General features: G+C 57.0%; 1 protein-coding gene across 3 annotated transcripts in view; it reads right to left on the bottom strand.

The window, feature by feature from the left end:
- The window catches only part of PAK4 (p21 (RAC1) activated kinase 4), a 48,888-nt gene that overhangs the window by 21,292 nt on the left and 1,031 nt on the right, over positions 1-26,565 (bottom strand). For 2 of the 3 annotated variants that reach the window (XM_070632759.1, XM_070632765.1), the window contains exon 1: positions 21,581-21,738. The exons of the other annotated variant lie outside the window; for it this stretch is intronic. The gene's annotated coding sequence lies outside the window, so the exon portion shown is untranslated. Of the gene's footprint in view, positions 1-21,580; positions 21,739-26,565 lie in introns of those variants that run through there. 3 annotated transcript variants of the gene reach the window in all.

Below are 26,565 nucleotides of genomic sequence, written 5' to 3'. Positions count from 1 at the left end.
GGAGACCCAGGGCTTGCTGCTGTCCCCTCTCCCCCACTCCCAGGCTGTGATCCCAGCAAGAGCTCCAAGAGGGCCGCCCCACTCACCCACTAGGACGAACCTGAGACTCTCAGCCTAACCGGGGAGGGGGCAGGATGCAGGGGGGAGCGTGGCGAACCCCCACATCACCACCTCTAGGCGTGAGAGGGGGCCTGGGAGATGTGGCTGGCAGGAACGGGGAGAGGTGGGGAGGGGTGGGCCTTCCGAATGCCATGTCTGGCCAGGATGCTCTAACCCTTCAGAAAATAAGTGGTCCAACTTTCTGGAGAACTTCCTTCGGGCCAGGCCGTGCTCTCAGCATCGACACACACGAAGCTGTTTTACGTCACCAATGCTCTAAATGGACAGGTCCTGTATCAGGCCTGTTTTACAACAGAGGAATCAGGCCCAGAGAAGCTGAGTGACTTGCCCAAGGCACCCAGCAGGGAGCTCAGGCCATCTGTCCTGACACCTGTGCCCTTAACCAGCTGCTCTGAGCATGAGGCTGGCTTGCTCGGAACCCCCATCCCAGAACAGGGGAAGAAGATGCTCAGAGAGCAGGAAGCCAGAGGGGCTGCGCTGGCCTCGCCCGTCTCGGCCTTGCACCTCGCTCCTCCTGCAGACCTTTGCTGGCTCAGGTCAGAGCTCCCTGCGTGAAACTGGTTCTTGTGTGATGGTCTGTCTGTCTCCCCCACGACAGGGGCGGGGGACACGACTTGGGGGGCAGGGGTGGGGCTGCCTGGCTCAGCCCTCTCCAGCCTTCGGTCCCTCCCTCAGGCACCTTCTCCTGCAGGAAGCCTCCCTCAGCCCCTGGCGGGGTCCGGTCCCTCCTCTGGGCTCCATCCCAGCACTGCCCCCTCCAGGCTGTCACTATCCCTGTCACGTCTTTCCCCCCCGCAGGCTCCCAGCACACACCCGCAGGTCTGCTGGAGGCCCTGAGAATTCAGCAGTGGACACACCAGACAAAACTCCCCTCCCGGGGGTGGCACCCGAGCAGGGCTGCGCCCTCACTGGAGGGCAGGTCCTGTGAGTGGCAAGGACCCGGGTTGTGCAGTGGGCCAGGCCCAGGGCAGGGGCCGAGTGGGCCAGTGGCTCAGGTGGGCAGGTGGACAGAGACGCCTTGTCCTTCCTGCTCCCCGGCTTGGCACCCGCAGCTGCTCCCTCATCAGCCAGCTCCCAAAGGACTTGATGGCTCTGACCAGGAGCACTGCACCAGCTCCCAGGGCCGGACTCCCAGCCGCCCACCACGCCAGGGGCCACAGCAGGGCAGGTCATCCCCTCCCCCACTGGGTGGAGCACCTGTTGGGCAGCCACCCAGAGAGGAGCCAAGGAGGGCGGGCTCCCCAAACCTCCCCAAACCGGACAGGCTGGTTTGGGCTCCGCAGGGGAGAAGGTCAGGATCGGGCAGTTCTGGCCAGCCAGGGAAACTAGGTCCAGCGGGAGGGAGGGAGAGGCAGGGAGAGGCAGGGGGAGGGAGGGAGTGGCCCTCCTCCAGAAGTCTCACTGGAGACAAGGGGTCCTCCTGGGCCAGCCCGTAGGGGCAAGGGGAGGGCAGTCCAAGGTCTCGCACCCGGAACAGACCTTTGTTTATCATAAAACTTTTAAAACACACCCCAAATAGAGACTGAGCCAATGAACCCTCATGAAACCTGTCACTCGGATCCCCCAGTGTCAGCCGTCCGCCACCTCAGGGCTTGGTCTGTGCCCATCTTCTCCTCTCCTTTCTCTAGCTCAGCTCTGTGTCTCTCAGACGGCACAGGGTTCAGAAGCCAATGGCACTGCCAGCACGCGCCTGCCCCAGCTCAGCCCTGGGGGCAACCTCTAGTGCAGGTTCCTCTGTCTTCTTTCAGAGAGAGCCTTCACATGCGTGTGTGTGCCTGTGCACACATGCTTGCACACTTTTTAGAAACACCATACACCACACAGGCACGGAGGCTCCTCGGCTCTCCTACGCTGCGGGCCCAGCGGAGGTGCAGACGCACACTTGGCATCTGGCAGCACTCTCCTGGGTCTGTCCCCAAGCAACTGTGGCTGCGGGCCCCGGGGATGGGCGTGGGAAGGTAGGCGTGGGAAGGTTGACACGGCACAGTCTGAACGGGCCGGAGAGTGGGGACACGGTGACTGGGGACATGGCGAATGCCTGACTGCTGGTGATGGACAATGACCTGCGATCTCCGGGCTCCAGGGAAGAGCACATGACAGCGAGAAGGGCTGGCCCACGGCCACATGCGGACGCACATCGAAGGTGATGCTAAACAGAAGCAGCGAAGCGTAAGATGATACATCCTACACTTTGTTTAGAAAAAGTTCAAAACCAGACAAAATGAAATACGCTGTTGAGGGGCGCATGCAGGGGTGGCAAAACCAAGAGAGAAGCAGGCAGCGACTGTCACCACAGTGGGCGAGGGGCTGCCTCTGGGGGTGGACCCGGCTTCCTCGCCTGCAGGGGCGCTGTGGGGGTCTTCCCTCCATGGTAACCGGTTATGCTCTACTTTTACGCTTTATGCACTTTCCAGAGTCTATGAAACAATTTTAAATTATGATTTTAAAGAAAAATATCTCCCTCTCATATCCGCGCCTTGAGCTCTGCAAAGCACAGCCTCGTGGCAGCCGCGTGGAAGGGCCCCGATGCCCTGAGCCAGTCCCCACGGGGCCAGGTTGGGGGTCCAGGCTTTTGCTTTTACAGATGGTGTGGCAATGACGAGCACGTGCAGTGCAGATGTCACATCACAGGTGTGCCAGGGCACCTGTGGGCCAAATGCCCAGGAGTGGAACTGCGGGGGCGGGAGGGGGTCCCCGCCCCTGGGGCTTACACTCTAGGGTGACACAAATGAAACGTGAAATTCCAGCCGAGATGGGCTGGCTGGAGGGACGAGAGTGTGGCTGTGGTGGAGCCCGGCCAGGGAGGGGCAGGAGCCAGGCCACTGGGTGGGGGGCTGGGGGGGGCAAGGCAGGACAGGGGAGATGAGGATGGGCCTACATTTGAAAGATGTACCTGTGGCCACCTTGTCTGTGGAGGACAGGACACGGGGCCTGAGTGGGTGTGGGGACAAGTGACAAGACCATAGCACTGCTCCAGGCAATGGATGAAGACACCCTGATGGCTGGACATGGAGACGTGGGGACAGACTGAACCGACATCTGCTGAGAAAAAGCAACGCCTGCTATGAGTCAGACACAGGGGCTGAGGACGAGGCAAGGGCCTAGGAAAATCACAGTGCCATCGGCCACACGGGTAGCCCAACTGGAGCTCCCCAAACGCCAGGCCCAGCCCCTAGATGAGGAATAAAGTGGGGGGACTCCCTCTCCCCGATATCAAGGCCTGCTACACAGCTACAGTACTCGAGACAGTGTGGATAAACACACAGATCAGTGAACAGAACAGAGAACCAGAAACACACCCACACGGATACACCCAGCTGGTTTCTAAAACACTGATTTTTTCATTGTGGTAAAATATACATAATATTTGTCCCTTTTACCATTTGTAAAGCGCATAATTCAGTGGCATTAAAGACATTCACGATGTTGTGTAACCACCATCACTGTCTGTACCCAAAACTTTTTCATCATTCCCAACAAAAACCGTGTGCCCATCAACCACACTCCCCATGCCCCTCCCCCGGCCCCTGGTACCTGCCATCCTACTTCTGGTCTCTCTGAGTTTGCCTCTTCTAGGAACCTCATATCAGTGGAATCTTACAATATTTCTCCCACGCCTGGCTTATTCCACTAAGCCTAGTTTTCAAGGTCCCTCCATATTGTAGCATATATCAAGATTTCACTCCTTTTTTATGGCTGAATAATACTCCACTGTGTATATACACCACATTTTGTTTATCCATTCGTCTGTTGATAGACACTTGGGCTGTTTCCTCCTTTTGGCTGTTGTGAACAAGGCAACTATGACCGCCGGTGTACAAGTACCTGTTCAACCCTCTGTTTTCAATTTCTTTTGGATATACACCTAGGAGCAGAATTGCTGGGTCACATGGTGACTCCATATTTAACTTTTTTTTTTTAAAGATTTGATTTTTCCTTCTTCTCCCCAAAGCCCCCCGGTACATAGTTGTATATATTTTTTTTAGTTGTGGGTCCTTCTAGTTGTGGCATATGGGACGCTGCCTCAGCATGGCTTGATGAGCGGTGCCATGTCCGTGCCCAGGATCTGAACCGGTGAAACCCTGGGCCGCCGAAGCAGAGCACGAACTGAACCACTGGGCCACAGGGCCGGTCCCTGTATCTAACTCTTGAGAAACTACCAAACTGTTTTCCACAGCGGCTGCATCACAGTGGTACGCATCCACCAGCAACGTACGAGGGTCCGAGTTCTCCACATCCTCAGCAACGCTTGCTACTTCCCATTTTTTTGACAATAGCCATCCTGGTAGGTGTGCAGTGGTATCTCATTGTGGTAAGTGATTTTTGACAAAGAAACATAAGCAAATTCAGTGGAGGAAAGACTGCATTTTCAACAAATGTTGCTGGAACAACGGGACATCCATACGCCAAAAAATGAAGCTTGATCTAAACCTCACTTTGCACATTAACTTATGACGGATCACAGACTTAAACGTAAAATGTAAAACTATAAAACTTTTAGAAAACAAACAAACAAATCTTCGGGATCTGGGGCTGGGGCAGAGTTCTTAGATTTGACACCAAAAGCACGATCCATAAAAGGAAAAATTAATATTGTAGACCTCCACAAAATTGAAACCTTTTGCCCTACAAAAGTCCACGTGAAGAGGATAAAAAGCTACAGATCTGGAGAAAATATTTGCAAATCGATATCTGACGACAAACTAGTATCTAGAAGAGAGAAAGAACTCTCAAAACGCAACAGCAAAAAAATCAAACAAGCCAATTAGAAAATGAGCAGAAGACATGAAGACATTTCACCGAAGAGGACGCGCAGACAGCAGAGGAGCATGTGAAAGGATGCTCCACATCGCTAGCCACCGGAGAACTGCAAATCAAAGCCACAATGAGGTATGACGACACGCCTATTAAAACAGCTCAAACAAAAAATCGTGACAGCACCAAATGCTGGCGAGGACACAGAGAAACTGGATCTTCCATCCACTGCTGGGGGATGCGAAATGGGACAGCCACTCTGGAAAGCTGCCGTTTAGCAGCTTCTTTTTTTTGAGGAAGATATTAGCCCTGAGCTAACTGCTGCCAATCCTCCTGTTTTTGCTGAGGAAGACTGGTCCTGAACTAACATCCGTGCCCATCTTCCTCTACTTTATACGTAGGATGCCTGCCACAGCATGGCGTGCCAAGCAGTGCCATGTCCGCACCCGGGATCCGAACTGGTGAACCCTGAGCCGCCAAGAAGCAGAATGTATGCACCTAACCACTGCGCCACCGGGCCAGCCCCTCGGCAGGTTCTTTAACCAGGCAGCTGCCACAGTGCCCAGCACCTGCACTTCCGGATACTTGCTCCAGACAAGCAGGAGTTTATGTTCACACAAAAACCTGTCCTTGACTGTTTGTGGCAGCTTTATTTCCAACAGCTAAGGAGTAGAAACAACCCTGATAGCCTTCAGCGTGGCGAATGATTAAACACCCTGTGGTCCATCCACACCGTGAAATACTACGCAGCAATAAAAAGGAGCGAACGGTTCACATAGGTGACAACCTGGATGAATCTCCAGAGACCCACGCCGAGCGGAAAAAAGCCAGCCCCAGGAGGCCACATACGGTGTGACTCTATACACAACATTCTTGAAAGGACAGAATTACAAAACTGGGGATGAGGGATGAGCAGCTGCCAGGAGTCAGGGACAGGCCAGGGAGGGGAAGTGGCTATAAAAGGCATGCGGAGGGATCCTTGTGCTGGAATGTTCTGTATCTTGACTGTATCAGTGTCAGTATGCCAGTTGTGGTCTTGTACTAACTTTAGTTTTGCAAGCTGTCACCAATGGGAAAACTGGGTGAGGGATACAGGCGTGCTCTCTGTGTTATTTTTTATAACTGTAACTGCTTAGCTGTCTTCCCCCTCCAGGAAGCCTTCCCTGATTTTCTGGGCTGGAGCCAGGGCCTCCCACAGTCCTCTGGGCCTCCCCCACCACAGCTGTGACACTCTGGCCTGTGCTTGCCCTAAGGTCACTCTGGGCTGTCAATGCCCAGAGCTGTGTCTGTCTCCCTCACTGGACCACAAGTTCCACGAGGGCAGGGTCTCGGGCTGACACACAGCATCAGCCAGCACAGGGTTGGACTCAGAGGAGGAACACAGTGAATACTGCAAAATGAACGAGTGAAGGGCAATAAGGACAATGACAATGATGGCTAGTACCCACTAAGAGGCTTCTACGTGCCCGCTCTCCTTTACATGGATAAAATAACCTTTACACAACTCCATTTCACAAACGGGGAAATTGAGGCTGATGGGGGGAGTGCTGCCCTGTGCCCAAGGTCACCAGCTGGTAGGTGGCAGAGCCGGGTGGCAAATGCAGTTCTGCTGGACCCAGAGCCTCAGGTAGCGATCCCCACCCAAGGGCCTCTGCACGGAAGGCTGGCTGAGACTGGCTAACAGGGCTGCCCCGGAGCGGAGGGGCCAGGGTGGGGGGGGAAGAGAAGAGGAGGGGCCCCCAGCCCCAATCCCTTTGCATAGGGAGGGGGTCCCACCCTCTCCAGGGAAGGCCCTCCGTGGCACAGACAGACCCAGGATGGGGCCAGAGCCCCCAGCCAACCTTACAGGGGCTCAGGCACGGCCCGGACACGTCAAGGGCCTGTCACTGAAGCCCATTTCTCTGTGGACAGGAAACGTCCACTCCCACTTGGGGCGGTGGCTCAACCGTGGCTGGAGGAGGGGCTGCCGGCCTGGGGTGAGGGGAGTCTGGAGCGCCCCGGGGCTCCCCCAGGACAGGGCTGCTCTCATCGGGCCATGGGCAGGGTGGGGGGAGGGGGGTGTCTGACCCATGCTGGGGGGCATTCCTCTCCAGCAGAGAAATCTCAAGAGCCATCCACTGAGAGCAAGCTGCAGCCCAGGGCCCACGGCCTCGCCCACAGTCGCGCAGTTGACAAGCCTGCAGAGCAGTGCCCGAGCCCCCTAGGGAAGCGATGGGGCATAGAGGCGGCTTCACGGCCTGTCGTCCTGACCCGGGGGTCGGGAGGTGGGTGTTTGCTTTATGACTGTTCATTAAACGGAACAAGGGGGTATCAGCAGCTCTCTGTACACGTGCCATATTTTACACTCCGTGCAGGAGACACCAGGGACAGCAATTCCGACATCTGGAAGCTTCCAAGAGACATGCACGTGCCTGCAGACAGTCTCCTTCTCTGTGCAAAGGCTGGAGCCGTGAGCGTAATCAGAGCCCAGACCTCCACGGCCCCTCGCAGAGGCCTGGAAGCAGCAGCCCCAGACACGGCAGCCCCGACACCCAGGTCCCTCCACATCCAGGCACTCTCGTGTCCTGCATGAATCACACCCCCCAGGGCGCCCTTCTGGCCACAGGGACATACTCACCCACAGCATCCCTGCCCTGGGGCACCACGGCCAGTCCCACAGAGCGGAAGGAGTGGATTTGGTCGAGTCCCCAGGGCAGGCACAGCCCTGGCTGGTTCATCTGTGCCCTGTGTTGGAGACACAGGAAGGCAGAGAGGCCAGTGACAAAGGGTTATGTGTGGGCACTGTGCTGGTGCACAAGCAGGCAATGAGCAGGGTGCTGTTACCGCCTCCACGGTGCAGAGGAAGAAAGCGAGGCTCAGAGAGGGGAGGTGCCCGCCCAAGGTCGCACAGCGGGTATCAGAGCCAGGTTTCCACAGCAGGTCTGACCCAGGCCAAAGTCCAGTCACTCAAGCAAGTTCGTTCTCACATTTGTTCCTACACTCCACAATCATTAGACACTCGGCGCATGCAAGGCTCCAGGGACACAGCAAGGAACAGGATAGCCCCTGCTTCCTGGAGCTGACATTCTAGTGGGGGAGACAAGACAACACGCAAGTCAACAAAAAAGTACATAGCAGGTGGGAGAGGGGACAGAGAGCGGTCAGGGAGGTCTCAGAGGGGGTCATCTGAATGGGACCCGAGGGAAGGGAGGGAGCCCTGTGGGGATCCGGGGAGGAGCGCTCCGGGTGGAGGGAATGGCCACTTCACTGACGCCTGGAGCCTGCCTGGTACCTGCCAGGAGGTGCGAGGAGGCAGTGTGGCAGGGAGGGGGCGGGCGGGTGGGGAGGCCGGCAGCTGAGGTCAGAGGTCTACAGTGAATGGAGAACGCAGCTCCCAGCACAGCTGTGCGCCACGCCGTCTGCTGCGGGTCTCTGAGTCCTGACCACAGCCCGCGAGGGAGGCGTCGCTCCCCTCCTGTTCCAGGGCAGGAAGCAGGCGGGGACGGGAAAGCTCCCCAGGGCGCCCAGCTGGCCAAGGGCAGAGCCGGGCTGGAGTCCAGCTCTGTCCCTCCAGCTTAACCAGCAGGCCAGGCTGCAGGGGGCAGTGGAGGATGAGGATGGGGCCTGGGGGCCTACAGTCCCAGCGAAGCAGGAGCCCAAAGCTGTGCACTATGTCAAGGGTTCCTGGAGACTGGAGGCCAACACGCAGCCCTTTGCTCCCAGGCCCCAGCCATTCCCAAGCCTCAGGCGTGCAGGACCCTCCTGCCCTATTTCTGATGTATCCAGGTACCGGCCTTCCTAGGAGCGACTGAGAAATTTTCTTTACAGTCTACTCACTTTTTAAAAAATCTTAATTAAAGTTATTTAAAAAGTGCCCCAGACAGTAACGTTGACCTGATAGCACCACCCATGAAAGAAGCAGACCCTGAATACCATTGAGACCTAAACCTCAATTTACAGGAAGCACAGGGGACAGAGGAGCACGTTAAATGACGCCACAAGGATGCACCAGCCAGCCCCAGACTGGAAAGCTCTAGAGGACGAGAGACCAGGGTCTGTGATAGATAAACGACCCAACCCCAAGTGCACTCAGGACAGACGACAGAGGACTGGAGGGCCTGTCAACCAAGTGCAAGCACAGACCTGGTCTGGATTCCAAGTCAAACAAGCACACTGCAGAAGGATGATAAGACAATCGGGGAAAGGTGAGGCTACGGTGTTCTTTTCTTCCTGCGACAATGGTACTGCGGCTTTTTTTTAAGACTCCTTATCTCTTACAGGAGAAAAATATGAAACATTTCTGGCTAAGTATACGATGCTGGGGAATTGCTTTGAGATCATCAGTGAGGTCGGGTGGGATACGAATGACAGAGCCGGGTCATGGCTGGTACGTGTGGGAGCCGGTGATGGGCTCGTGCGGCGGGCATCGACCATCCTTCTGAGCATCTGTGAACACTGCCATACGCAAAGCTGTGAAACCTTTTCCGAAACGGAACGTGGCCTAACCACAACAGCAGAGCATGACAGATCGCTTGCCCCGTAAATCTTAATTACTAAATCCAGATGCGCATCCTGCCCTAATAACTGTCCCAGCCATCGCAGCAACAGCAACCCTAACGCCTAGTGACACGATGATGGTGGCCCCGTGCGGGTGCCACACACGCACGCTGACTCACTTCACCCTCCCAGCGCCCGGGAGGCATCTGCTCCAGATGCAGGAACCAACGCAGAGCTCTGGGGGCTCCGGGCGTGGCCCCAGGGGAGCTGGGAGGGGTGGGAGAGCAGGCAAGGGAGCCCTCGGTGAGCGGGGACACACAGGGACACTGAACTCTCAGTCCCCCTCATTCCTACCAGACAGTAAAGGCACCTGCAATGTGATCGTCACCTCTGCTGAAATGAAACCATGGGCCACCCACAGGAGCCTGAAGTGGTGAACTGGCAACAGATGACACCACCAGATTTTTGGGCCCACAGAGGGGCGTGGGGTCAGAGGATGTCAGGCTCTGCCCGCCTAGACAGTCCTCCCTGCCTCAGGCCTCGACCGTCAGTGGGATGCGTGCCCTCCCCGCCCCCAGGTGCCAAGAGCGTCCTTCCCATGGGTCCTGGGCCTGCAGAAGCTGTCTCCCCACTGCGGCTTCAGCGAGATCCCGGCTCTAAACAGGGAGGCCTGGAAGCGCCTTCCAGGGCGGGAGGGAGGCAGACATGAAGGTGGAAGGAGGGAGAGAGGCAGAGGCAGAGACAGGGGAGAGAAGCAGAGGAGAAGCGGGGAGCGGGGTAGACAGCCGGTCACCCAGCCAGGGGCCTGAGGCCCGGGCACGGAGGCCTCCCCGGCTCGGGTGCCTCGTCTGTAGCACGGGAACAGCGGTCACATCTTCCCACAGGGAGTGTGGCTGTGGGGGTGACATGACTTCATCCCACCACGTCAGAAGCCTAGAAAAAGTGCCGGAAGGTCACAGAAGCGAACGCGTTCACCATCATTTCTGTAGGCGAGCGGCTCTCATCCCAGCTCAGAATCCTACTAGGGTCACCCAGGGAGTTACAAAAACCCCAATGTCAGGTCCCACAGCCAGAGATCTGGACTCAAATGGTCTAGGCCTGGGCCCTGCATGGACACCCCCACCAGGTGACGACTGTGCCGCCAGGAGTGAACACGGGATGGGGGTGCCCCCCCCAGGTCGGTGGCTGAGCCCTGGGGCAGGGGGTTGTAAATTGAGAGACTGATGAGGCAGCGGCGGGGGCGTGGAGAGGGCAGGGCAGTGCCCAGGAGGCTCCTCTCTGCCGCTCCGCCCTCCCCCATCTTGGGCCACTGGGAGTCTGGGGCCGGCTGAGGAATTTGAGGAATGAAGCCAGGCCTGGCACAGCTATCTCGGTCCCCTCCCCCTTCACAAACTCCCAGGAGCCCATCCTCTGTCCAGTCCAGCCTGCCGCCTCCCCTGGGAAGGCCTCAGCCATCGCTCAGTTCCCAGGGCCTGAACACCCCCTCCCAGCCTTCTCCCCCGAACCTCTTCTCCTCTCGGGTCCCCCCAACTCAAATGCTGGACCACAGGGCCCAGCCCAGGCGTCCCCCTAAGAAGCGCTTATCCGGGGTGACGAGTGACCCTGACAGCCAGCAAGGGGCGGGCAGTGCTTATCATCTGCTCTGGACCTGCTGTGGCGGGTGGGGGGGGTGAGCTTCAGGCCACGCCCCAAAGGACACGTGACGTGGGAGCAGCGCACGGAGGCGGAGGCCAGCAGGCTGCAGGGCAGCTGGCAAGCAGAAGGGGGCAGGCCTGACCGGGAGGCCCCAGGGCTCGACCCCTCCCGGGCAGTGGGAGCCTCGGAGAGATTTCAAAACCAGGGAAGGGACCCACTCCTCCCTTCCCCGCCTCTGCCAGCCTCCCCGGCTGCTCTCCCACAGGGATGCCCGGGTAGCCCCCGACTCCGCCCCCGGGGAAGGGCTGGGCCGATGGGCCGAGGCTCCTTCCTGCCACGCCAGGAGACCTCCCAGAGCTGCTTCCCGCATCTCTGAGCCTGTTCCCCGATAATTAAACCGTAAGCTGATTAGTCAAGGAAAACCTTTAATTAGCCCTTGAAATCATTCAGGAAAATTACAACCTCCTCTCCGGGCGTCCTGCCCACCCTCTGCCCAGGCCCAGGGCGGTGCCTGGGAGGAAGCAGGGGACGGGGAGGTGGCCCTGCCGATGCTGAGGGCCTCACCCAGCGAGGCCGACCCAGGGACGGGGAGGGGGCACAGGCTCCCGCCACGTCACAGGGGACCTCGGAATAAACCCAGCCAGAGGTGGTGGAGGCCTCTGCTGGCAAGGATGACACCTTCCGGGGAGCCCAAGGAAGCATGAATAAATGGAGGGATATACCACGTTCATGGACTGGGAGACTCCAGGTCACGTCTGCTTGTGTGACCAAGGCTTGTCTGATATTTCCATGGAATTATAAAGAGCCAAGAATGGCCGAGACACTCTAAAGAAGAACAAGCGGGAGGGTGTGTTCACCCCACGATCAAGACTTACTGTGAACTACAGACATTCGGACAGCATGGTGCTGATGCAGGAATAAACAGAGAGAGCGAGAGAAAGGACGAGATCACCCAGAAACAGACCCATGGATACGTGGCGTCCAACGGGGTGGCAGGGAGAGAAGTCAGCCCGTTCTAAGAAATAGGATTTGGATGACAGGGGATCCAGGAAGAAAATACGAGACTGATGTCCCCTTACGTCATACACACGCACGCATAATTCCAGAACAAATAAGACTATACGTGAGAAGCAGAACGATCGAACTATAAAGGAAATCAGCGATAAATGCGACTACACTAAAATGAAGCGCTTCTGTCCATCAAAAGACACAACAAGAAAAGGGAAAAGGGAAGCCGCAGACTGGGGGAAGATCGTGTGACATCTTAGAAAGAATCCAGGATCTGACGCAAAGAATCAAAAATAAAAATGCAGGCAGCCCAATGGGAAAACAGGCAAGTGACCTGCATGGGCTCTCCGCAGGGGCGCAGCACGGCACTCCACAGGTTCCAAACGGTCGAGGAACACGGGAAAGTCTGCTCCACCTGACCAGCCACCAGGGAAACGCAAATGAGCCCCACTCGAGGCAGCGGTGGATCTGCTCGCTGGGCGGGCCAGCCCTCACACTGGTGCCACCCCCACGCTCCTCATCTGTGAAATGGGTTGAATGGGCGTGGCCACCTCCTGGACTCCAGGAAGGACGGGGCAGGAGCAGGGGAGCGCCGTGCAGGAACAGGGCCAGCGCGCGCAAACCCGCCGCGAGTTTCCCTGTTCATCCGCCTGGGTGGGGGTGGGGGAAGGACACCCCAGGCAAGGTGACTGCAGGCCTTCCCTGCCTCCGGGTGGAGGTGCCCCAGAAGGCGAGAGGCAAGGGACACGCTCCAGGTGGAGAGCAACAGGGTCCATTTATCCACCCACCAGGTGTCCGTGGAGGCCACAAAGGGCCAGGCACTCCAGCGTATTTGCAGGAGAAAAAATGAAACAATCCCATTCATATGTATACGCCAGGCTCCGGGGTGAGTAGGTCAGGAGCAGAGCTTCAGAGAGGCCCCAGGACCCCAGGGCAGCCTCAGCCCTGGAGCAGAAGAAACAGGCACGGAGAGGCCCACGTGGCTGCCAAGATTCGAACCCAGACCGACAGGAGAGCGGACGCTGCCATCAGTCTTGCTTCAGGTCCTCAACGGCCCCTCGCTCTCCGGCCCGGGGAACTCTGCACAGGCAGCTCCCTCAGCTGCGAGCGCCCACACCCCGCCTCCCTTAGTCTACACTTGTTTGCCCTTCAGGTGGCATTTCCTCCTCTGCCAAGCCTGCCCCGGGCTCCCCGCCCAGGGTGGATCCCCCATCATACACTCTGACGACGCCACTCACAGCTTATTACAGCCCATTCATTCATTCAGTCAGTCAGTCCACCAGCGTTTATTGAGCGACTAGTACACATCAAGCCAAGGACCTCCCCTTCCCCCACCATGATGCCAAGTTAGGGGGTGGGGAGGACAATAAATCATGATGCGATGTGAGCAGCAAGGATGAGCACTACAAAGAAAACCAAGCAGGCGAAGGAGGGGAGAGAGAGTAAGAGGTTGCAGAGGGAGCAGCATGAACAAAGGCCCTGAGGCAGGACCCAGCCTGGAATGTTCCAGGAACAGCACTGCAGGAGAGGAGTGAAGGCTGCCAGGAAAGGGATGTCATCTGCCCCAGGCTCCCTCTGGCTTCAAGTGGGACAGCCTATGGGGGGCTAGCGAGGGGGGGGGGGGAGTAGGAGGCTGCAGAAACGTCCAGGCAGGAGAGGAGGGTGGCTTGAACCAGGTGACAATGAAGAAGAATGAGAGGCGCCAGGTCCTGTTCTGAAGGCAGAGCAACAGGCCTTCCCGACACAGTGGACGCAGAGGAAGAGGACGAGGGGAGAGACCATCGAGGCAATGGGTGGGGTGCCCATTAACGAGACAGGGTCACCGGGGCAAGACAGGGGCTCAGGAGTCTGGTCCATTTTACCTGTTGCATGTCGCTCTCTGGTCAAGTCCGTGTCCCCCTCTCTGAGCTCGGTGCGGGCCACCGGCTGCACTCCCCTCTGGGTCTTGCAGCCCCAGCACAGGGCATCTCAAAGAATGAGCCCTTGACTCCCCTGGCAGGACAGGGCAGAGCTGCAGGGACGGGCGCACGGGGAGGAGGAAGCAACCAGAGGGACTGTCTCGGTGCTAACAAGCACAGCCACTTCTGCAGCATCAAGACTACGAAACGGCCAAGGTCAAGCAAACGGTCTGACAGAGCCAGTGTGGTGAGGACGCGGGGCAGCTGCTGGACGCGGACGCAGGCACACCACCCGGGAGGCTGCGCGGTGTCTACAGTGTCTATTAAAGGTGACATACCCGACCCTCTGATGGAACAACGCCCCGGCCGTGTGCCCTGGAGCACAGCGTGCACACACACCCAGCAGACACGTGCAAAGAGGACACTCACACTCGCCCAGCAGGAGACGGAGAAAGACGCTGTGGTTTCTTCACACAATGGAACCATCGCCAGCAATGAGGATGAGCGGAGCACTGACACGAGCGACCACAGCGATGGAGCCCGCGGCCTAGGATGGGAGCAGGCAGACGCACGGACATGCCGGGGACCCACGGACAGGAGCGCGAGCGCAGGCAAGGCGCACTCTCTCATTCAGGGACGCGCACCCACTCAAAACTCTCCAGGAAAGCGGGGACGTGCTGCCGCCCAAGGTCAGCAGAGTGGCCAGTCCCGGGGTCGTCAGGAGAGCGATGGGGGCTTCTGGGGTGCCGGGCTCTCAGCCCCGACCTGGGAGTGGGGCAGCGTCCGTGCCCCTGACCGTCGTTGGCTGAGCTGCCACTCGCGCTTCCACACTCTCTGCAGGCGTGTTGCACTTCCTGGTCGCTGCAGGTTCACGGCAGTGGGACTACAAACGTACAAAAGTATATATACACATATATATACACATATCACACACACACACACACACACACACACACACACACACACACACGGCATGTCAGAGAGAACGGATGGATCCGGGGCCAGGCTGCTGTGGGAGCTGTGGGGGAAGGGAGGCCGCCGTGGGCAGCAGAGGACGGGTCCCTAGGGAGACGGGGCAGGACTGCCCGGGGGGCCTCAGTGGGGGGACCATCTATGGAGGAGCCTGGCCCTCCCGCAATGTCCTTTCTCCCCTCCCAGCACTGGCCGTGGAGAGGGGACAGGAGGGGACAGGAGGAGGGCAGGAGGCCCAGGACGGCAGCGCCTCCCATCGTGAGGGCGTGGCTGAAACTAGCCTGGGCAACCGCCGCCGAAACCACAGCACAAGGCCACTTTATCAGGCGCTTCCAGGGACCGGCCGGGCACCTTGGTGGGACGCAGGAGGCCCGGGAGGGAGGTGCTATCTGGGGGTCCCCTGCCGGCACCCCCACCTGTCAAGCTGTTCCCCCCAAAGCTGTGCAGCCCGCCTGCAATGAAGACCCACAGGGGCCCTGGGGAGGGAGAGCCTGCTCCGCCTTGGGCTCAGCTATGGGGTGGCGGGCAGGGGCCACAGTGGGTAGGGGCTGGACTCTGCACTAGCCACCTGGGGCCACCCAGCCCTGCTGGCTCGGTGACCCCAGGCAAGTGTCCCAGGCTCTCCTCTTCCTGCCCTGTGAAAGGGGAAGGATAGGAACACCCACCTCCTCGGGGCGCAGGGAGGACCCAGTGAGCGAGTTCAGAGCGCTCAGCACAGCACCTGCTCACACTCAGAACAAGAGTACCACCCTGAGGACCAACAGCCCCGTGCAGTCCTTGAGCACTCATCTGCATTCTGTCTGACGATTATGCATTTACATCCTCAAAACAAGCCCACGAGGAGGTACCATTATCAGCCCCACTTTACAGATGAAGACACCTGGGCACAGAGAGGTGAAGTGACTTGTCTGGGATCACACAGCTAGCCGTGGTGAAGCTGCCTCCAGAGTCCATGCCCTCAGCCTCCATGTGTCCTGCAGGTCAAGAGCTCCAGAATGGAGCCTGTGTTTGAGGCCTGGATCTGCCCCTTACTTGCTATGGCGTTTCCAGCCTGTGCCTCAGTTTCCCCTTCTCAGGGAAAGTAAAAATATCATGAACAGACAGCTCCCAGAAAAGGAGGCCCAGACGGCTTTCACCAACAGTCTTGGTGCTGAGACGGAACTTCAGGGAGAAAAACGCAGGACAGGGCAGAGACAAACATGGGCAGCCGGCTCCCTGCTCCCTGCGATACAGAAGCGGGGAGAGGGTGCAGGAGCGAATGCGGAGAGAAGGAGGAGAAGCAGGAGCGGTGGCTGTCTCTGGGAAGGGGACCTCCTCGTCCCCGTCGACGCTTCTGGGGAGCAGGACACACACACTCGGAGCAAAGCGTGCCTTCTTAAATGAAAATGCAGGACAAGAGAACCGAGGTTGCTAAGCCCTCCTCAGGGTCTCCAGGCAGAGCCACTGCGACGATGCCCATAACACACAGACTCGGCGCGCGGCCCGCAGGAGCTGCGGTCAGCACAGCATCGGGTGGCGGGGCGCGGGCGAGGAGGCTGCCGCCAGAGGGACACCCACCACGAGCTGGTGTGGCCGGCAAGGGGCTAAGCACTGTACAGCACGGGCTCCTCCAACCCTCCCGCCAGCCTCAACGGGGGGAACTCGACGCTGCGCTCTCCCCAGGGGCCCACCAGGGGGTCAGGGGCCTGAGTGGACTGTGTGGCCCTGGCAGGGAAGCTGTCATTGCCCCTGAGGTCGCCAGCAGGTCACCTCGCACCCCAGGGAAGGTCAGGCCAGGGCCAGAGGGCCCCAGCGGACAGGCTGCAGCGAGCGGTGGCTTCCGTGGCATCCGGCACAGCTGGCTCCCCTGGGACCTGGGGAAACCCCCCTACTGACCCTCCTCACCCCTCGTTCCTGTGGGCCAAGGCAGCCGTCAGACAATAAGCCCCAACCCCGGATGGGTGGCTGGGGCGGGAAGGGTCCCATTTCCCTGGCCGTGATCCGGGAGGAGGCTGCTTCCTGCTGGCGGCATCTGTGGCCGCGCAGCCGGGTGATGGGAGAAACAGCTGCTGGGGACACCCTGACCGGTGTCTGGCCAGGAAGTCTGGCTCACTGTGGGCCAGCAGGACAAGCAGGGAGAGGCAGCGGACAAGAAAGGGAAGGGGGATGTGGGGGCCCTGAGGGAGATGGGGACCCAGTCCCCAGAAATGACCCAGCGTGAACAGGCCCCCAGGTGCTTCCATCTAAGAAGAAGCCTGGGGAAGAACCAACTGGACAGGAAGCGGCCTTGTCTTATCAGAACCACTTCCACGTCACGGAGGGCAGCCGCGACAAGCAGTGACTGCAGCCCGAAGGCCTGGAGTGCGGGTCCTGCCTCTGGCACTTGCCTGCTGTGTGACCTTGGGCAAGTCACGCACCTCCCTGGGTCTCAGTTTGCTCATCTCTAAAATGGGGCTGATGACAGTAGCAACCTCGTAGGTTGCTGTGAAGATCCAATGAGTTAATATGGACAAAGTACTCACCATCTTGGCCAGCACACAGGCCCCTCCTCTGTCACCGATACCCTGGTCCTGTGCCCCCTCTCCTCCTGCTCGGACTATCACAGCAGCCCCCCACGGGTGTCCCTGACTGCCTCATGAGCTATTCCCCACGTGGCAGCCTGCGCAATCTTTATCAAAGAGAAACCAGATGTTCAAAGCTCTCTGGTGACTCCCCATGACACACAGAAGAAATCCCCGCTCCTTACTCAGCCTGTCAGCTGCTGCTGCAGCTCCACATCCTCCCCACCCACCTGCCTCATCGCCCACTCTGCCACACTGGCCTCCTGGATGGTACCTGACCATCCCAAGCTCATGCGGACCTCAGGCCCTTTGCACTTGCCACATCCACTACCTGTTCTATTCTTTCCACCTCCTTCCTAGGCCTGGCTCACTCTTTCTCATTGGTCAGCTGTCTCCTCCTCCAGCAAGCGCTCGCTGACCCCTCAGGATGGGTCAGGTGCCTCCTCTGGATTCCTACAGTCTGTGCCCTCCCCATCTCAGCCCAGACTCCTCTGCTGTGCTTCCCCATCCTGGCCCTGACCACTCTGAGCTGTCACTGTCTGGGGACAGGTCTGCCTCCTTCACTGGACTATAACCATGAGGGCAGGGCCGCGGCTGTGTTGGTCGCCATGGGGACCGATGGTCAGACCACAAGTGTGACAAGGCCTTGCTCGGCCCTTCCCAAACTTCCTCTCCCTCCTTGCCTCCTTCCTGAGGAGGCTCAAGTCACTACAATTTCCTTTCCCAACTTTGAGCCCTGGGGGATGTCCCCCTGGTGCCCCAGAGGGCAAAGGTCAAAGACCTCCCCAGCCTGCCTCCCTTCTGGGTGTGGAGGCTCGGGGTGGGGGGTCCGGCCCAGCTAAACCTATCATGGGAGCCACCTCCCCAGCTGTGCCCCAGCAGCCTGGGGACCACACACCTACCATCGCACGGCTGAGGACATCGTCTTGGCGAGGGCCACCAACCCGCGGGCACCCTCCAGCCCCGTGGGGAAGCCACTGGGACAACCGCTCAGGAGGGCAACTGGGAAGGTCCCACAGTCCCACCGCGAGGCATACGCCCAAGAGAGACTCCAGCCACAGCATATAGTTCTAGAATGTTCACTGCGGCACTGTTTGTTCCAGTCCCAATGGGAAACCACCTAAATGGCCACCAAGAGGTAAATGGCTAACTCCTGTGTGATACAATCACAAAAAAGAAACACCTGACAGCAGGGAACCAAACGACCCGCCTAGACCTATACGCATGCACCCGAAGAAATATCCAAACTCTAAGGTTCGGCAGAAAGAGCAACATTTCTGTCTCCATGACCCCATTTACATGATCTGTACAACTGTGCAGCCGTGTGGGTCCGCCTGGCCAGCCATGAGAACACGCGCTGATGCCGGACGGCCCCGGACCCAGAGAGGCCAAGCGAGAGTCTCCATGGCAGGCCCGGGCGACAGTGTTTTGGCAAGCTTTCCAGGTGGCTGCGTGGGGCAGCGACGTGTGGCCAGGGCGGAGAGCCACTGCCCTCCCGCTGGTGAACGCGTCCAAGGACAGCAGAAGTACGCAAACCTGCGGAGGAAGGCTGGACACCAAACCCAGCACGGTGCCACCACGGGCAGAGCGGGGGTGGGTGGGGGGCCCTTCACTGGATCCTCGGCATGTTCTGTCCCAGGCCGACGTGGGAGGCGTGGGTGTCTGTTATACTGAAAGCTCCACTTTTGTCACTCGTCTAAAATGTATCACAAGGAACAAAATTGGCAAACGAGAAATCACTCGCCCAAGGTCGCAGGGCTGGGAAGTGACAGGGCAGGCACCTGAACGTGGGCCTCCAACGGCAAAGCCCTCTTCCCCCTTATCTGTGCCGGGTCCCAAGATGCCGAGGGAGCTGGCGCCCCGAGGTCCCGAGGCTGGGCCGGCCTCACGGGGCTGCCTGGCGCCGTGCCCACTCAGTGACCCTGCCGGAGCCAGGTCAGGGTGGGGCGGCTGCTGGAGAGAGCCGGGAGGCTAGGGAGAGAGGCCCCTCCAGCAGCCCGGGGGCCCTCCCCAGGTGGCAGCAGCAGCTGCAGCATCGAGATTGGTGCTTACACAGCACGTACCGGGTGCCAGGCCTCGGGCCAGGCGCTTGACACTGGGCATCCTCACGACAATTCTATGAGGTGGGCACGATCGTTCTTCCCACTGGGCAGAGGAGGAAACTGAGGCCCAGAACCGTCAAGTGACTTGCCCATGGTCACACAACCCGTGAGTGATGGAGCTGGGTGTGAGCCAGGCATCCCTGCTCTAGCAGCGGCCGTCTGAACCCACTCCCCAGCACCGCTCAGGCTCCAGAGCCGCAGCGAGGCTACGCTTCACCCCTGCTCCATGCCCCTCCAGGCCAGGTACTCTCAGGGGACAGATGCAGAGATGAAGCCATTATCACTGGCCGGGGGTCTCGTTCCAGTCTGCTCCCACCAAGGGACACTGAGGGCCCGCGGAGGCCAGGGGCTCTGTGCGGCCTGGCCACTGCTGCAGTCCCCCACCCAGCGCAGGGCCACACATTCAACCACCACCCACAAGCATCCTCGGTCGGCCAGGCAGTGCGTCAGGTGGGCAGTTGGAGAAGGAACAAGGCAGAATTCCTGCCCGTGAGGGACCCACGTTCTAGGGGGGAGCAGACAACGAATGGGGCCCTGGTAACCGAGGTGAGGCCAGAGTGGAGCGCTGGGCGGAAGCAAGACAGCGAGATAAAGAGTATCTGAGGGCGGGAGCCAGGGTGGTCCTGCGGGGCTGTGGGTGAGCCACACGTGAGCGAGCGGGGGCAGGGCGGGGAAAGGATTCCAAGCAGAGGGAACAGGAAGGTCAGAGACCCGGAGGGAGGCACAAACCTAGACAGATGAGGAACGGCAAACAGGCCAGTGTGGCTGGACCGCCCGGCGGGACGGGGAGGGAAGCAGGAATGAGGTGGGAGCGACTGGGGACCACGACGAGAGCCTGGGGTTTTAGTACAGACAACACCCAACTTTGTTCAGGGTACCACCCAAGGACGCCCTCCCCAGCCAGAAGCCCATCCGACTCACTCGGCCTCTGGGCCACCCACAAACACACCATCCCATCGGCCCGTGGGAGCCTCTCCTCCCCGATCACACCCTTCTACCAGGCCAAACAGACAATCTATTCCCGCCCAGGGAGTGGCCTGGCCCTGCCCGGCCCCCTGCTTCCAGGAACAGACCTCCGCCATCCACAGTGTGGCAGGAGCTCCGGAATCCTCCAGACCCAGCGTGGGACCTGCCTCTGTCACTCAGCAGCAGCCCTCTGAGCCCCCTTTTCCCTGGCCGGAAAGTGGGTCTATCTAGCACCCACTCCACGAGACAGTGCGATGACCAGACCAGGCACACAGGGCGCAGTCAGCCCTCATTAAATATTAACCAACATCACGATGACTTAAGAAGCAGCGGGTGACAGAACTCGGGGCTCAGAACCCCCGAGTTCGAAGCCCAGCTGCGCAACCTACTCATGAGGTGACCGTGGGTACCTCGTTTACCCTCTTAACGGTGGCACCAACCCCATAAGGCTGGGTCGGGATTAAATCCAGGTAACACGTTTAGAACAGGGCCTGACACACAGTCAGGGCTTTATGAGTGTCTGCTACGACTTTTGATACTTGTCGGAAGGGGGCTCCCTCTCTCCCACCAGGAAGCACCTTTGACCTCTCTCGGATGTCCCACTTGGGTTCTAACTTTTGACCCTTGGGTGCATCATCTGCGCAGGCACCAGATTCTGATCTTTGCCCTCTCTGGCCACGCCCCACCTTTGAGCCCATAAAAGGTGTCCCCCAACCTAAATCTCATTCATCTGCTCCGCTGGGGGCTGCCTTCAACCTCCAACCCGCCGCCCTCATGGTTGTGACCTCTGACCCTCGTAGGCGCGCTCCCCTCAAATGATTAACTCTGAGCCCCACCTTTGGGACACTCGTTCCGACCCCCTCGAACGCGCCCCGACTTCAAATTTCGAACTTTGCGCTCCCCTCCGCCACGCCCCCTTTGCGAGTATGACCTTCGACCTCCTCTACACCTCCTTCCTCCCCAGCGTTGACCCCCGACCCCTCGGACGCGACCCTTCCCTCCACGAGTGAACTTTGACCCCAGCGGCCCCGCCCCCGACTTGCGTAAAAACTCTCTTAACGCCGTCGCCCGGCCCACCCCAAGCCCCCGGCCAGACCGCTCGTCCTACCGGCTCGGCGCCGCAGTCGCTCGCGGCCTAGCCGCTCGGCCCGGAACCCGGCGCCCTCGCGCCGCCCTCAGCTCTCCGGCGCCGCGGCCACCGCGGCCACTGCCGCCGCCATGTTGAATCCCCAACGAACATCCGGGGCTTTCCCCCTCGCCGCCCACCCGTCCCCATGGCAACGGGGCTGCCGGGCGGGGGGCAGGGCCGGTCCAGGGGCGGAGCTGGGCGCCCAGCCGCGCCCGCTCCCGCCTCTGATTGGTGGAGCTTGTCCAATCGGAGCCCTCCGGGCGGAAAATGCCAGGCCGGGATTGGAAAATTTGGAAAGGATGCCCGGAGGCTGGCTCCCCGCCCGCTCGGGTTCTTAAAGGGGAAAGAACTGTTCTCTCGCGACTGTCTTTCCCACCTTCGCGCGAAAGGAGTTGGCGGTGGAAGGCAATAAATGGGTGATAAAGGCCGGAAACAGTTCTTAAGCCTTACTATGTGCCAGACACCCGGCCGAGCGCCGTACTTGCATGGTCTCCCTGAATACTCGCCACAGCCCTATTGTATTAATACCCATTTTTCAGACAAAGAAACTGAGGCTCAGAGGGGAGAAGTAGCTGGCTCAGGATCACTGGAAGTCGACAATGAGTTTTGAAATTCGGTATGTCTGCATTCGGGAACTTGACCCGGAACCAAGACACTGTTTGATCTTAATCTTTTTTTATGAGTTTAAGTAATTAATTTGTCCCCCCAAAATTGGGAAATTAAAAACAAAACAATAAAAACTAGACTATTGGTGGTGAACATGATGCTGTGTATCCAGAAACTGGTATATAGTAATGTACACCTGAAATGACACAATTTATAAAACGAGTTATAAGTCCATGTGACCTCCATAAAATAAACAAAGAAAAAGAAACAAAGAAAAAAGACGCGAGCATAAACTAAACTCGGCCATCCTGGTCCGTGATTTCACTCCCTGGGCTCCAGCCACCTTGCTCTTGCAGAAAAACGTCAGGTGCTCTCCCGCCTCAGGGTCTCCGCATTGGCTGTTCCTTCTGTCTGGAGTAGCCTCTTCTCCCAGGTGCCCCCAGGGCTCCCTCCCTCCCCTCCTTCAGGCCTCTCCTCGGTCGACTGTTGCTGCCCACCCAGACTAAAGCGGCTGACGTCCCTCTAACGTGCAATCGAACCCTCTCCCTGATCTGCTTTGTCTTATTTTCAGTTGCTCGAGTCACCTTCTAACAGACTAGATAACTAGCTAATCGCGGTCACTGGTTTTGGTTGTTTCCCTGCAGGAATGTCGGCTCCCCGGGACCACGGATTTGAGTCTGATTTGTTCAGTGCGCATGCCCAGGGTCTGGGCGCTGTTGGCCTGTGGATGCTTCATGAGATCCGCTGAATGGATGGTTGGATGAGCCGTAACTCCGTCCCCTCAGAGACACTCTTAAATATTTAGAGCGCCTCCCCTGCCCCAGCACAGCGTCCGGCACGTAGTAGGCATTGAATTAATGCCTGTGGACACCAATGAAGAAATTATTGCATGATGGGTAATTTTTTCTGTCCATTTCCTTACCTTTTTTTTTTTTTTTTAAACAGAATCGGAGGCACACATGTATAAAGGATTTTGTATCTTTTTAAAACAAGATTATAAATATCATGAGTATCTTTCCAGGTCATTAAGTATTCTTCGAGAACATTAGTTTTAATGGCTGCATAAGATGCCACCCTGTCCAAGAACACCACTTTGTTTAAACATTCTTTCTTCTCAGACATCGAAGCTGGGATAAATATTTTGCTATTATAAATCATTCCCTTCTCCCCCCCAAAAAAACCCAAGCAGCTAAATATTCGTGCACATCTCTAATTATTTTCCTTTAAACAGATGACCGCAAGTGGAACCGCCGGGTCAAAGGAAATGTACATCAAGGTTTAAAAATAGTAGCCGTTCCCACGTGTCAGGCGTCTCTACGCACCCTGCGTGGCGCTAAGCAGGGAGGTTTTAATAAAACCGCAGGGGCTGAGGATCCGCGCTTCGCAGAGGGGGGCACTGAGGCTCAGGGAAGGACCTGCGTTTGCACGAAGTCGCACACACGATGCGCAGTCAGGGCTCGTCCCCAGCGCGGCCCCGGGCCCGGCTCCCGCTGACCGCCCTCTGCCGCCTCCCCACGGCCGGGCCGCGCATCGCCCGCGCTCGGAGGGAACAGGCCCTTCATAGCATCCTCGCGTCCTCCCCAGCATCGAGCATCCTTGTTTTATGGGCTCTTTTGAAATCTTGGTGCCTTACAGGGTCTCCGTTTAAACAAAAAGCAAGTCCAGTAGCTGAGGGGACGGCACTTTATTCGGGTCACACTGGTGGAAGGAGGGCCAGAAGCAACCTGTCGCTTTAGGGCCGGGCACAAACTGCAAAGTGTTAGGCTCTAGGGCCATGTCTGGGGACGGCCTTTTGTGGCTTTATTTGGGGGTCTTAGTCAGAGATCAGAGCCTGGAACAAGCCCAGTGACAGACCTGCTCCAAGGGCTTCCGAATTTGGGGCACTGGGAGAGGAAATCAGCCTCAAAAGAGCCCCCTACAGAGGGCTTCCTGGAGGAGGTGGTGAGATGGTGGAAACAGGTGAGGAGGATTTGGCCTCATAAAAATGATAAATTTCAGTACATTAAGGAAAAAGATAAATGGCAATATATAGATGGCAAGCAAAGCTTTCTGTCCTTCATATGTAAAGAGCATTTACAAATCAATTATGAAGGTGAACATAGAACAGAAAAACAGGCAAAAGACATGAACAAAAAGATACAGACAACGAATAAAAAGTGGAATTGGCAAACAAGAAATTAATGAAATGGATATTAAACTATTAAAAAAAACCCTTCCCCTTTTTTCGATCTCTCAGAAAATTATTTTTTTAGTGTTCTAATCAGTGGTGATGAGAATACAAGATAACGGCCACTCTCCTACGCCACTTGTAGAACTGTGACCTGGGGCAGGGTTTTGGCAATGTCCACCAAGAGACCTAACAGTGCTGTCCACCCTCTGATACACCAATTCTACTTCTAGGAGTTGTTCTTGAAGGAAAGAAAGAAACCTGATCTTGTCTCTTTCTCACCACTTATCTAGAAGATGGGGTCCTCAGCCCCATTTAACAGATGAGGAAACTGAGGCACGGGAGTAGGGTAGGAAGAGGGACGGCGTCCCACTGCTTGTAAGCAGCTTTGCTGGAATTTTAAGCAGGAAGTCTGACTTCAAAGCTGGTGCTCTTAAAGACTGCTCAAACTCGTTCGCTAAATATATTCAGCTGTGTGCCAAGCACATTGAATGACGATAACCTCACTTATTGAGCATTTTCTATATAACATGCAGGCCTTGGGCGAAGCACGTTACGTCTACCACCTCTTTTAAGCCCCACAACCACTCTAAGCACTATCATTATCCTCATTCTACAAATGTGCAAACAGAGGCACAGAGAGGTTAAGTAACTTCTCCAAAGTCACACAAGTAGCCTGCCTTCAGAGTCTAGGCTTCTAACCATTTTCTCCTCTTTTTCAGAGAACCAGGTTTGAGAGGTAGATAATAAACACAGGAACAAATAAATACTATAACATAAAATAAGGTGATGAGCAGAGCTCGAAATGTGTCGCAGAATACATCCACTCAGCTATAAAAAGAATGCGGAAGATGCAAGACCCACCCGTCCCACTCCTAGGGTTTTACTCAAGAGAAATGAAAACACATATTCACAAAACGATTGTACAGGAATGTTCAAAGCAGTGGTTTTCATAACCACCCAAACCTGGAAACAACCCAAAATGTCTATCAAGTGGCGAAAAGATAAATACGTTGTGGTCCATCCCCCCGTGGACCACTCTGGGCGATAAGGAAGGAGTTCTTGACAAGCAGGACAATGTGAGTGGATCAAGAATGTCTCGGGCTGGGGGACAGGAGCCGGACTCGAAAGGCTGCGTACAATGTGGCTTCATCGACACCGCGCTGGGAAAGGTAAACCTAACCTGTCGTGACCAGGAGCAGACTGGGCGTCGCCCAAAGCTGGGGGATGGAGGGGAGGATGGCCAGGGGACGGCGGAAGCTGCGAGGGGCGGAAACATTCTGTGTCCTGATTGCGGTGGCAGTTTCATGGGACGACATCTCTGTCAAAACTCATCAAATTGGTCCACTTTAAAAGGGTCCAGTTAGTTGTACGAAGTTGTATCTCAATGGAATTATATCAAAAGGTTTTTAAAAGGCAGTAGAATAAAGTATGGGCTTTCGTCAATAATAATGTATCAGCATTTGTTCATTAGTGGTAATAAATGTACCATATTAAAGTGAGATCTTAATAATAGGGGAAACTGGGAGTGGGCTTTATAAGAAGTCTGTGTTATCTTTGCAGTTTTTCTGTAAATCTAAAACTCTTCCCAAAAATAAAGTTTATTTTTAAAAATGAAAAAAAAGGGGCATCGAGATGATATTATGCCCATGTTAATTTCTGCAAGAAAGAAAGGTTACGAACCCATCCATATCCTATGATAGTATTTTCATTAAAAGAAAAATCAAGGGCTATGAGGAAAAATATTAAAATGTTAGAAGTTCGAAGCTGTTAGGGACGGGACAGCCGGGAAGTTTCCGGTTCTACTTTATTTCCTTTTGCTTGGTTTGAATTTATTTTTTTTAACAACGAGTGTGTTACTTTCTTCCCTGAAGTCAAATAAAGATAGTATCATTTTTTAAATTTGCTGAAAAGCAGCAGCAAAGATGGGGAGGGTGGTCTGGAAAGGGAGGAAGGGGCCGCTGCCCACGGAGCAAGGACCCCATAGGACAGAGGCCCATGCGGAGGTCAGAGAGCATCCTGTCTCTTCACACAAACGTGCAGGATCCGAGAGGAACTTGGGGCTCCCTGTGTCCTCTGTCCTCATCTCCCTCCACATTCCCCCTTGTTCATTCCTAGGGTTGCAATAAAAATTTAGCCAATAAAAATATAGGATACCCAGTTAAAATCGAATTTCAGACAAACCTCAAGT

The sequence above is a fragment of the Equus przewalskii genome, chromosome 9 (genome assembly GCF_037783145.1).
Source record: "Equus przewalskii isolate Varuska chromosome 9, EquPr2, whole genome shotgun sequence".
In the NCBI taxonomy this organism is placed as follows: Eukaryota; Metazoa; Chordata; class Mammalia; order Perissodactyla; family Equidae; genus Equus; species Equus przewalskii.
This window is presented reverse-complemented; position numbering and strand designations above follow the sequence as displayed.